Source organism: Trichomycterus rosablanca, chromosome 3 (genome assembly GCF_030014385.1).
Source record: "Trichomycterus rosablanca isolate fTriRos1 chromosome 3, fTriRos1.hap1, whole genome shotgun sequence".
Taxonomy (NCBI): domain Eukaryota; kingdom Metazoa; phylum Chordata; class Actinopteri; order Siluriformes; family Trichomycteridae; genus Trichomycterus; species Trichomycterus rosablanca.
This window is the reverse complement of record NC_085990.1, coordinates 7343698-7355924: the sequence shown is the minus strand read 5'-3', so window position 1 is coordinate 7355924 and position 12227 is coordinate 7343698. Positions and strand designations below refer to the sequence as shown.

The 12227-nt window shown below is 38.7% G+C and overlaps 1 protein-coding gene across 1 annotated transcript in view; it reads left to right on the top strand.

The window, feature by feature from the left end:
- The first annotated feature begins 5142 nt into the window (after positions 1-5142).
- The window catches only part of ankib1b (ankyrin repeat and IBR domain containing 1b), a 34901-nt gene continuing 27816 nt past the window's right edge, over positions 5143-12227 (top strand). Inside the window, exon 1 of the mRNA XM_062992556.1 lies at positions 5143-5302. The gene's annotated coding sequence lies outside the window, so the exon portion shown is untranslated. The remainder of the gene's footprint in view (positions 5303-12227) is intronic.

Sequence of the window (12227 nt, the reverse complement as noted above, 5' to 3'; positions counted from 1 at the left end):
CAAACATGAATACATTTTACTGTTTCTTAGGCCAGACTGACTTCATTTTTGGCACTTGCTGGAGTGCTGGTAAATAAGCCTATGACAAGTATAAAAGAAACTTGCAAACATTCAGTCACAGTTGCTGATTGAGCTTTTAAAAGGTGATTCGGCTGTATGTTGATGTTTTGATCCAGCAGATTGTTTTTTTTCACATTTATAGTTTGTTTATTTATTTTTTAGGATTTTAGTCATGTTTTACACTTTGGTTACATTCATGACTGAAACAGTAGTTACTCGTTACACAAGATTACCGTTATCTCCAGTTCACCCCACTTGCATGTTTTTGGACTGTTGGAGGAAACCGGAGCTCCTGGATGAAACCCAGGCAGGCACGGGGAGAACATGCAAACTCCACACAGAAAGGACCCGTACCGCCCCACCTGGGCATCGAACCCAGGACCTTCTTGCTGTGAGGCGACAGTGCTACCCACTGAGACACCGTGCCGCCCTTCCACATTTATAGAAAAACATTCCACATTTATAGAACAATAAACTTAAAAAAAGAACTCACATTCATGATTTTTTTTATTTTTAAGAAACATCCCAAACAGGACTCTTTACTTTTAACCTTTAGAAGTGAGCAAACAAATCAAATGAAGTCAAGTCAAATTTATTTGTTTAGCACTTTGTACAGTGGACAATGTCTCAAAACAACTTTACAGAATCCAGAACCGACAGACTAAAAACCCCTTTTGAGCAAGCCAAGGGCGACAGTGGCAAAGAAAAACTCCTTTAAAATGACAGGAAGAAACCTTGACAGAAACCAGACTTAACAGGGACTTCATCCTCTTTGACCATTCTCCTTGAGTGACATACAACTCTAATATATTAAGTACAGTATATGTTTAAAAACCCATAAAATCTGTATACACAAACAATCAAATAAAAAAGTGAGAACAATGCATTTTTGCAACTGGCAACAAATTAAATAGATCACTTAAATCAGTTTCACTTATTGAGCTTAAACAGTGTCTTTCATAAATCATAGCCTGGATATTTAGGTGTCCAGATGAGGTGACCCAGATCAGAATGAAAATGTTATTAAAGATAATACAGTTAATAAGAATAAAACATAAAGTAAATAAATTAAGAAATGGTTTTCAAATATCAGCACGGCACTGCCATCTGGTGCACATTTAACCCACCTACACAACAACCCTGTTTCATTGCTGATTTGTACAGTGGTTTAAATATTATCCAGGGAAAGGATAATAATATCTAATGTCTAAATAGTGTAGTTGGGTTCACATAGAGCCATTATTCTGTTTGGTCACTTTCAAAAACTTTTGTGTTGCTCATAATAATAATGGTGAGAGAACAATTATTAACTGGACGCGTCCATCGGCTTGAACTTTTGAACTTTAAAAGGCTGACTTTGCAAAGCTGTGACTTTGTGGCCTTAAAAACAACAGGTCAGGTGCATGCTGACCATAAACACACACACACACACACACACACACACACACACACACACACACACACACACACAGCATTTACAGCTTACCAGGTAGTTCTAGCTTGGGCAAACTGACTACTTTCATCCTTTGGCCCTCCCATGTTAAAACTCATTGTGCTCTTACACAGTCAATGCTTGTCTATGGTTGTAGCTAAAAATCATATTTAAGACAAAAGATGGGACATTAAAAATGCGATAAATACAAGGCACACAGTAACACCCTGGTCGGGGCGCCAGTCCATCGCAGGGCAGACACAAATACACACACATACACACCCATTCACCTATAGGGCAAATCAGTGTCTCCAATTAACCTGACGGCATGTTTTTGGACTGTGGGAGGAAACCGGAGCTCCCGGAGGAAATCCACGCAGACACGGGGAGAACATGCAAACTCCACACAGAAAGGACCCGGACCGCCCTGCCTGGGGATCGAACCCAGGACCTTCTTGCTGTGAGGCGACAGTGCTACCCACCGAGCCACGGTGCCGCCCTGAATGTAACATATGACCTTTATTTTACTGAAAGAAAGTTGGTGATCTGAGGGTATTATGGGGTATGAATGGATCCGCCAAACGTTCAGTATTTGCAAGTAAAGATAAATTATGGCTCACCACTTGTTCCAAATGTTTTGACTGTTAATCACTTGTTTTGGTCAGTCAAAACATCATTTATTTGTACTCTTGTCAGTTTATAAGGATTTTAACACGATGTTTTACACTTTGGTTCCATTCATGACAGGACACGTTGTTACAGGTTACACATGATTCATCAGTTTAAGTTCAATATCAAACACCATCACAGGTAATTAAGTATTTCCAGTTGACCTCACTTACATGTCTTTGGACTGTAAGAGGGAACCAGAGCCTCTGGAGGCAGACACAGGGAGAACATGCACAGTCCACACAGAAAGGGAATCAAACCCAGGATCTTCCCACTGCTTTGACAGTGCTACCCACTGAGCCAACATATCGCCCTACTTTTGTCAGTTAGCTAAAGGTAAACACCAAAATGAAAGCCAAATAAAGCTCTTATGCAGGTTTCTTGCAGGTTTTCCAAAAATATGATATGGCAAATATGGCAAAATCTGCTGGGTCAGCTGGAGAAATCAAACAATGTCAAACAACATCTATAGCACGCTTAAGCATAGAGAAATATTTGTTATGGTGAGGGGAGGCTTTTCAGTTGTTGTTACTGGTGAATTGCCTCACTGATTTGTTGTAGTAACATTCTTGTTTTTACATGTTTTGTGTTCAAGAGCTGTGAGTTGCTCCACCTATAGATTTTCAGAGGGCATTGGGAATTTAATAAAAGATCAGTTTTAAATGACAGTAAAGTTGATTAATCTTATCAATCTTCTAAATTAGTGGGCTTTTTTATTACTAACTTTATGAAGAGTTCTGGCCACTGTGCCAGCTGCAATATAATATCTGTCTGCTGAACCGTGTGGGCTTGACTCTCATTAGTTTTTGGATTCCAGCCCTAAATGGAACTTGTGTGGTGATGCAGGATTCCATTTCTAAGGCTGAACACTGGTCTTGATCTTGTTCATTATATTCCTAATGGAACTTTGTATTCTTTGTGTTTTGGCACTGTGATTCACCACATACTTTTGTTTAGCGATGAAAACGAAGCATTATCAAATATTGAACTTTCAATATTGATACAAATACAGCTTTGTGATATTACAAAATAGATACTACAATTGATCAGAATGTACTTATATTTATTTTAATGTAACAAATGTATCTATTTATTTATTAGGATTTTAACATCATGTTTTACATTTTGGTTACATTCATGACAGGAACGGTAGTTATTCGTTACACAAGGTTCATCAGTTCACAAGTTTAATGTCAAATACAGTCATGGACAATTTTGTTTCTCCAATTCACCTCACCTGCATGTTTTTGGACTGTGGGAGGAAACCGGAGCTCCTGGAAGAAACCCACTCAGACACAGGGAGAACATGCAAACTCCACAGAGAAAGGACAAGGACAGGACCTTCATGCTGTGCTGTGACAGTGCTACCCACTGAGCCACCGTGTCACTAATGTAGGCATGCATTAAACTTTTGGATTTTTTTGGATGCTATTTAATTCAAAGAATAATATGAACATTGTCAATATTGATGATACAAATACAGGTTTGTGGCATTACAAAATAGATACTACAATTTATCAGAAAGTACTTATATTTATTTTAATGTAACAAATTTATCTATTTATAGATTAGGATTTTAACATTATGTGTTACACACTTTGGTTACATTCATGACAGGAACGGTAGTTATTCGTTGCACAAGGTTCATCAGTTCACAAGTTCAATGTCGAACACAGTCATGGACAATTAATTTTAATCTCCAATTCACCTTACCTGCATGTTTTTGGACTGTGGGAGGAAACCGGAGCTCCTGGAGGAAACCCACGCAGACACGGGGAGAACATGCAAACTCCACACAGAAAGGACCCGCACCGCTCCACCTGGGAATCGAACCCAGGACCTTCTTGCTGTGCTGTGACAGTGCTACCCACTGAGCCACCGTGCCACCAATGTAGGCATGCATTAAACTTTTGGATTTTTTGGATGCTAATTTATTTGAAGAAAAATATGAAAATGGTCAGTATTGATACAAATACAGCTTTGTGTTATTACAAAATATAGATACTATAATTTATCAGAATGTACTTCTATTTATTTTAATGTGACATAAATTTATCTATTTATGTATTAGAATTTTAACGACATGTTTTACACTTTGGTTACATTCGTGACAGGAACGGTAGTTACTCATTACACAAGATTCATCAGTTCACAAATTCATTGTCAAACACAGTCCTGGACAATTCTGTATCTCCAATTCACCTTAGATGCATGTTTTTGGACTGTGGGAGGAAACCCACACAGACACAGGGAGAACATGGAGAGACCCGGACCGCTCCACCTGGGGATCGAACCCAGGACCTTCTTGCTGTGAGGCGACTGTGCTACCCACTTTGTGATATTACAAAATATGGATACAAAAATTTATCAGAATGTACTTATATTTATTTTATAGGATTTTAACGTCATGTTTTACACTTTGGTTACATTGATGACAGGAACGGTAGTTACTCATTACACAAGGTCCATCAGTTCAAGTTTAATGTCATGGACAATTTTTTATCTCCAATTTTTTATCACCTTACCTGCATGTTTTTGGACTGTGGGAGGAAACCGGAGCTCCTGGAGGAAACCCACGCAGACACGGGGAGAACATGCAAACTCCACACAGAAAGGACCTGGACCGCCCCACCTGGGGATCGAACCAGCCAATGTAGGCAGACATTGAACGTTTGGATTTTTTGGATGATAATTTATTTGAAGAAAAATATGAAAATTGTCAATGTTGATACAAATACAGCCTTGTGATATTACAAACTATAGATACTATAATTTATCAAAATATACTTCTATGTGTTTTTAAGGTAACAAATAAAATAAGCTAAAAATCTTATAGTGCTTATAGTTATATTTCTGATACGATCTAAGAAGGTTTTACAGGGTTTAATAATAAAGTTACATCTGTGAGTTTGAAAGGCAGCAACATTAATACACGGACTTGTATTTTGAAATGAAGGTTAAACAGGGACAGAAGCAGCTCAGTTGTTAAGCTGTTCACGCTGACTTGAGTCCGTTTGTAACAAAGACGAGAAGGAAGGGGATTTCTGGTTGGAGGGTAGCACAGATTGATCAGTGATTGTATTCCTGCGTGTTCCAGTTCAGCAGGCCGAGCGGAGCAACAGTTATATTTCTGATCACTGGGTAAATCTATGTATTTTCTTCCTTTTTTCTGGACTGTATTAGCTTTACTCTAGGTTAGGCGGACTGTCTGGCTGTGTCGGTACTGTAACAGTCATAACAGTCATGCTGAGTGTGTTAATGAAAGCTGGTTATCGTTTCTTTTAAGAGTAGCGATGTTGCTTATGAGCTAATGTCGTTATGTCACCTGTCACTGCGCTGAGGAAGCTAATGTTAGTAAACAAGCGGGCTAGCTAACAATAGCACACCAGCTAACCCGCCAGGTAACCACTTCAGCTCCTTCTGGCTGTAGTTAGCAAACCTAATCAAATCTTATGTTGTCTTATTAGGCTAAAAACTTACCCTTACTAAAAATAATAAAACCCTAACCATTATTAAAACCAGCATATGAGACCACCGGTACTGTTAAGCTTTCGGAATAACTCAAGCAAGTTATACTGTTTACGGGAACGTGTTCAGTTTTGGATGCGTCCCAAACCGCAAACTTCATACTAACTAGTGTGTCATCATGGAAACCAGAGCATTGATGAGTTTCTAATTTGACTCACTTTGTAGTACACTAGTTTGCGGTTTGGGATGCAGCTCGTTAGCATTGTCGAACCCGCTAGCGTTGTAGACCTAAAAGCAGAGAGTTAGCAGGATGGTTCCAGGTAACAAGACGGGTTTTATTAGCTGAATAAAAAATGTCGAGAAACCTGGCAGGCTAAAGTAACTTAACTAAATGGTTTGGGGTTTTATCGTCCAACCGTTAACCTATTCAACCTATTGTACCTAAAATATTATTTGTTTAGAAAAGGAATTATAAATGTATTTGGTCATTTGTGCACCAGTTACAGCCACCGGTGTAACTAATCAGTTTACATTTACATTTGACATTTTCGGCATTTAGCAGACACCTTTATCCAAAGCGACTTACATTACAGTTACAGTATACAGTATGAGCAATCAAGGGTTAAGGGCCTTGCTCAAGGGCCCACCATCAGCAACCTGGCAGTAGTGGGGCTTGAACCAGCGACCTTCAGATTACTAGTCCAATACCTTAACCACTAGGCTACGGCTTGCAGTTATACCTTATTTATTTGGGAAAGTCGAACTTAAAGAATGAATTAACCCTATCTCTTACAAGATAAAATAACAAAGGCGTTTAAATCATGTAAATAAATAAAGAAATTAAATTAAACACATTAAATTGAACTTGCAATATAGCAGCTCTGCTTATATGTCTATACATACATTGGTCACTGAATACTGTACATACATACATGCACACGTCCATACATTGTCTATATATTGCCTGTATATAATCTTATAGTTTGTATATTTTTGTGTTTAATGTCTACATTGCTTGTATATTGTATTAATACTAGAGAGATACCATCAGCCGGAACCAAATTCCTTGTGTGTATCCACATACAGCCAATAAATCTGATCTACACCAAATCAAATCAAGGTTTATTTGTCACATACAGAGTCATACACAGTACATCTGGCAGTGAAATGCTTTAGTGACTGCTCAGCCACATTAGTTACAAAATCCACAAAATAGTCAAAATATATGTTATACAAAAAATATGGAAATGTTTTTAAAATGTAAAAATGTAGAAAATTAGATTAAAATATAATTTAAAAAATAGAAGCAATTAAAGTGAACAAGTGTGTAAAAGTGACAAGTAGTGCAGAAACTGTGCAACATAATGCTATAGATATGTGATTACTATACACAAATACAAATCTATACACACACACACACACACACACACACACACACACACACACACACACACACATATATATATATATATATATATATATATATATATATATATATATATATATATATATATATATATATATATATATATATATATATATATATATATATATACTGTATACACCCATATACTTATATACACATACATATGTCTACGGTATATATATATACACACACACATAAATACATATAAATTAGATTGTGCAGCACATAAATAATTAAGTTTTGCACAACTTATAGTCATTTCTATGGATCTTTGTTTAAGATAGTATGTATGTTGTGTGTTAATCTGTCTATTTTTTTTATAATTTTGTGCAGTGGTGTGTGTATATTTAGTGTACAAACCATTTGTGTACAAAGTATTTTGTATTTTTTGTGTATTTACATACTGAAATGGACTCTGATTTGATTTGGAGTAATTTAAATATTGGGTAGGTTTATTCACCCCTTGCCTCACATGAGTTTTTAATTTAAACATTTATATACTGATGTTATACTGAATATCCAAGGCATCAGTGACACTGTACAGATTTGCAGTCATCTGTAGTACATGTACTTTTCATGATCTGGAACATGCTTTTATCATAAACTACCTAAGCTTTATTAATTATGCTATTACAAGAACCAAGCTGAAATGTCGTTATATTTCTGTTAGAGCAGTGAATGTAGTTTTATTAGATATTCAAATTTACTGCAGCGCCCAGGTGGCGCAGTGGGATATTCTGCTTGCATACCAGCACCGAGTTTCTGAACTCCTCGGTTCGAAACTCAGTGTTACCACTGGTCGGCTGGGCGCCATATTGCGGGCATAATTGGCAGAGTCTGCAGCAGATACTAATTGGCCACCGTATCTGCAGGGTGGGGGCCGCTTTATCCCTGGACAAAGTACCGATCTATCACAGAGCTTTGGTCATCTCCTACCCCAGCTTAGATGTAGCCAATCATGTCTGTGGACGCCTGACAGGCCGATAGCATCACTTACATTTAAACCTTCTTCTCTGTGGTGATGGGCTAGCATAATAGACCCCATCAGTATTATAAATGCTCAACAGCTAAATCGCTAGTGCAGTACTAAGGCGATCACACATTGTTTAACATCTTTTGTTAGTAGTAAAATGTATAGTTGGTGAATAAGGTGTGGTTGCTCATCAAGCTTTTCTTTGTTGGCATGTCTGCAGAAGCAGATCATGTGAGCACACATGGCCCAGCCCCTTTCCAGGAAGTGCCCATTTAGCTATAAACAGCAGAGAAGCAACAAGACAACAAAGCCAAACATGATCGTCAGTACAGACATTAACTTAATAACTATCACAGCAGAACAGTGCATTTGTGTCCACTGAAATACAAATCCATATTTCTTTACAACCCAGTCTGGTCTTCTGTTGGGGTGCTGGGCATCAGGTAGGGTGGGTGCTGTTTGTATTATGCTTTTGCTTACTGTCTGTATTGAACTCAGCTTGTTCTTCCTGGGTCTGGCTGGGTTTCCTTTCATCTCCCAAAAACATGTGCAGGCTGTATATGACCAGATTGTATATTCTTATTTAGCCACCTGTTCAGAGGTGCACAGTGACTCTTGCTAGGGTGCTGGGACTCCAGCTCCTCATGCGTTTGCCAAAAATCTGTATGACCCCAAAGACCTTTGGAAGGCATGAGTCGTGTTACCTTTGGCATAAAGCTAACATAGCGTTCCACCATGAGAACATCTTACCAACAGTCAAACATGGTTGTGGAAGTGTGATGGTTTCAGACTGCTCTACTTATAATTCTATAATTCTAATAATATCACTCACTGAAATGTAGTATGACACCTCAGACCATTGGGTTATATAAAAAACTGCATTCCAATATCGATCACTTGAAAGACGTATTATTTTAATGCATGTGAATATGAGTTTGGTGTAAAGTGATTGTTTACTTGTCTGGTGGCTTTGTTAGCCCCCTTTCATGCTGTTCTTCAGTGGTTAGGACCCCCACAGGACCACCACAGAGCAGGTATTATTTAGGTGGTGGATCATTCTCAGCACTGCAGTGACACTGACACGGTGGTGGTGTGTTAGTGTGTGTTGTGCTGGTATGAGTGGATCAGACACAGCAATGCTGATGGAGTTTTTAAACACCTCACTGTTACTGCTGGACTAAATAGTCCAGCAACCAAAAACATCCAGTGGGCAGCGTCCTGTGACCACTGATGAAGGTCTAGAAGATGACCAATTCAAACAGCAGCAATAGATGAGCGATCGTCTCTGACTTTACATCTACAAGGTGGACCAACTAGGTAGGAGTGTCTAATAGAGTGGACAGTGAGTGGACAAAGTGTTTAAAAACTCCAGCAGCGCTACACAAGTGCTAAACAAGGAGGTGGTTTTAATGTTATGGCCGATCAGTGTATTTGGTAAATGCTTCAGTACATTCTTTGAACCATTTATGTTTTAGTGTCACGTTTATAATTAAATAATGAAATATAATTAAATTCTTATACTAATCAAAGCTGTTCTAAACTACCCGTTGTGTATATGTGGGTTACGGTCTCTAAGGCCAGTTTTAGACTTGAGCATCATCTGACATCACCTTGGGTGCTCATGTTAACAGATGGCATGAGTAGGGGTAAAAGTGTTGCCATGCTGAATCCTGCCCCTCTAACAGAACCTGCTCCCAGTGGGATAAGATCAGTTGGCCGAGTGAGCCGGAAGCTCCCGATGCTCTGGGTTTGTGTGTGTTTGTGTGTGTGTGGTGTGTGTGTGGTGTGTGTGTGTGGTGCGTGTGTGTGGTGCGTGTGTGTGTCTTGTCTCACTGGTTCCTGTGGTGCATTAGTCACTGTGGTGGTGGATGTTGCACTAGCTGTTGTTGCTAAAATGTGTGGTCTTAAGTTGAAATTCTGAAGACAAGGGAGCTTACAGTTGGCAATACCATACATTTTGTAGCTCAGGTTGCAACACCTCTTAACTGCAGGACCCTCATACTGCAGGCAAAATGTTATTTTCTCTTTTATATGATTGTTACAGACTCTATTTGCAGAAAGATTTGGGCATTTTGTAAAATGCAATAAAAACATGAATCTGTGATTCACTTGGACCTTTATTTAAATGCCAAAAGTATAATTCTTTACTGACCAACATAAAAGGAGGATCCACCAATGATTCTTTGCAAGCAATAATGGATTGAGGTTCACAATTTTATGCCAAACGTTCTGACAGGATTTTTAGTCAGTTTAAAAAGAGCTTTTCAATGCTAGATTGCAAGTAATTTAGGTAATATTTATATTTAGTCCACATACGGCAAGGCTGAAAACCACAGTTGAATGTGTGTGATTTCAAGACCTCAGACGGCATTGCATTAGAAACTGCCATGCCACATGTGCTGGATAGGTGTGTGTAACCTATACACACACACACCTATCAATTAAAACATCATTAGGACCACCTTTCTTTAAAATGGTCGTGGAAATATCTGTTTGGTAACTATTGTCCCTGTCACATTCACATACACCGATCAGGCATAACATTAAAACCACCTCCTCGTTTCTACACACATTGTCCATTTTATCAGCTCCACTTACCATATAGAAGCACTTTGTAGTTCTACAGTTACTGACTGTAGTCCATCTGTTTCTCTGCATGCTTTCTTAGCCCCCTTTCATGCTGTTCTTCAATGGTCAGGACCCCCACAGGACCACCACAGAGTAGGTATTGGCACTGCAGTGACACTGACATGGTGGTGGTGTGTTAGTGTGTGTTGTGCTGGTATGAGTGGATAAGACACAGCAGCTCTGCTGGAGTTTTTAAACACCTCACTGTCACTGCTGGACTGAGAATAGTCCACCAACCAAAAATATCCAGCCAACAGCGCCCCGTGGGCAGCATCCTATGACCACTGATGAAGGTCTAGAAGATGACCAACTCAAACAGCAGCAATAGATGAGCGATCGTCTCTGACTTCACATCTACAGGGTGGACCAATTAGGTAGGAGTGTCTAATAGAGTGGACAGTGAGTGGACACGGTATTTAAAAACTCCACTCATACCAGCACAACACACACTAACACACCACCACCATGTCAGTGTCACTGCAGTGCTTAGATCATCCACCACCTAAATGATACCTGCTCTGTGGTGGTCCTGACCATTGAAGAGCAGTGAAAGCAGTCTATAAAAGCATGCAGAGAAACAGATGGACTACAGTAATTGTAGAACTACAAAGTGCTTCTGTATGGTAAGTGGAGCTGATAAAATGGACAGTGAGTGTAGAAACAAGGAGGTGGTTTTAATGTTATGGCTGATCGGTGTATATATTAAATGTTGGACTGATGGTAGTTCCTTGTAGTTCACATGTCGAATGCAGCAGATCTGATCAACATAAAGACCTGAGTAACTCTGATAATAGTCAGTTCATTATGGCCAAATGACTGGTTTGAAGTACAGTATATTCACAACAACATGGGATGTTCACAGTCAGCCACTTCCCTCTGAGAACTGACAAACCACAAAATGAAAGCAGAATTTAATCTTTCAGGGTAAAAATAGTCTGTTTTTGATTGATTGATGTTGGTATGAACTAATGCTACCACATTATATTACTACAGTCACACTGTTAAAAAATGCCATCAAAACAGGATAACTTGCAAAGAAAACATATTTTATGTATCAATTTGTATCCGTTATTCTATTTTATAGTCGTCGATTGGCAGCACACCAACATTTTCACAATGGGCTGCCCCACAAATAAGTGTATTGTTATAAGTGCAGCACAGCGGGGGAACTGGTTCTTTCAGTGATTGAAGTCAATATCCCCTTTGTTTTGCTGGCATGCTGATCTTTCACAAGGGTTTTCCCATTGCATGTTAATCATTATCACACAAGAATTGTTGTTAATAAATGTCAGCATAATACAACGTATATGTACTAGGGATGTCCCGATCACGTTTTTTTGTTCCCGGTCTTTAATTTTGATCCCGATCCGATACCGATTCTCAAACCGATACTTGTATTTTCTAGATATTGTCTAGATAAGAACTAGATAACACTGTTTACACAGTGCACACTTCAAGTACATTACAGTTATTCAAATTAATCCAGTGTACACGTTTAACAACTGAATAGCTCTGCAGTGCTGAAGGGAAAAATGCTGCATCCAAACTAGTGCTTAATGTTCTTTTACAAA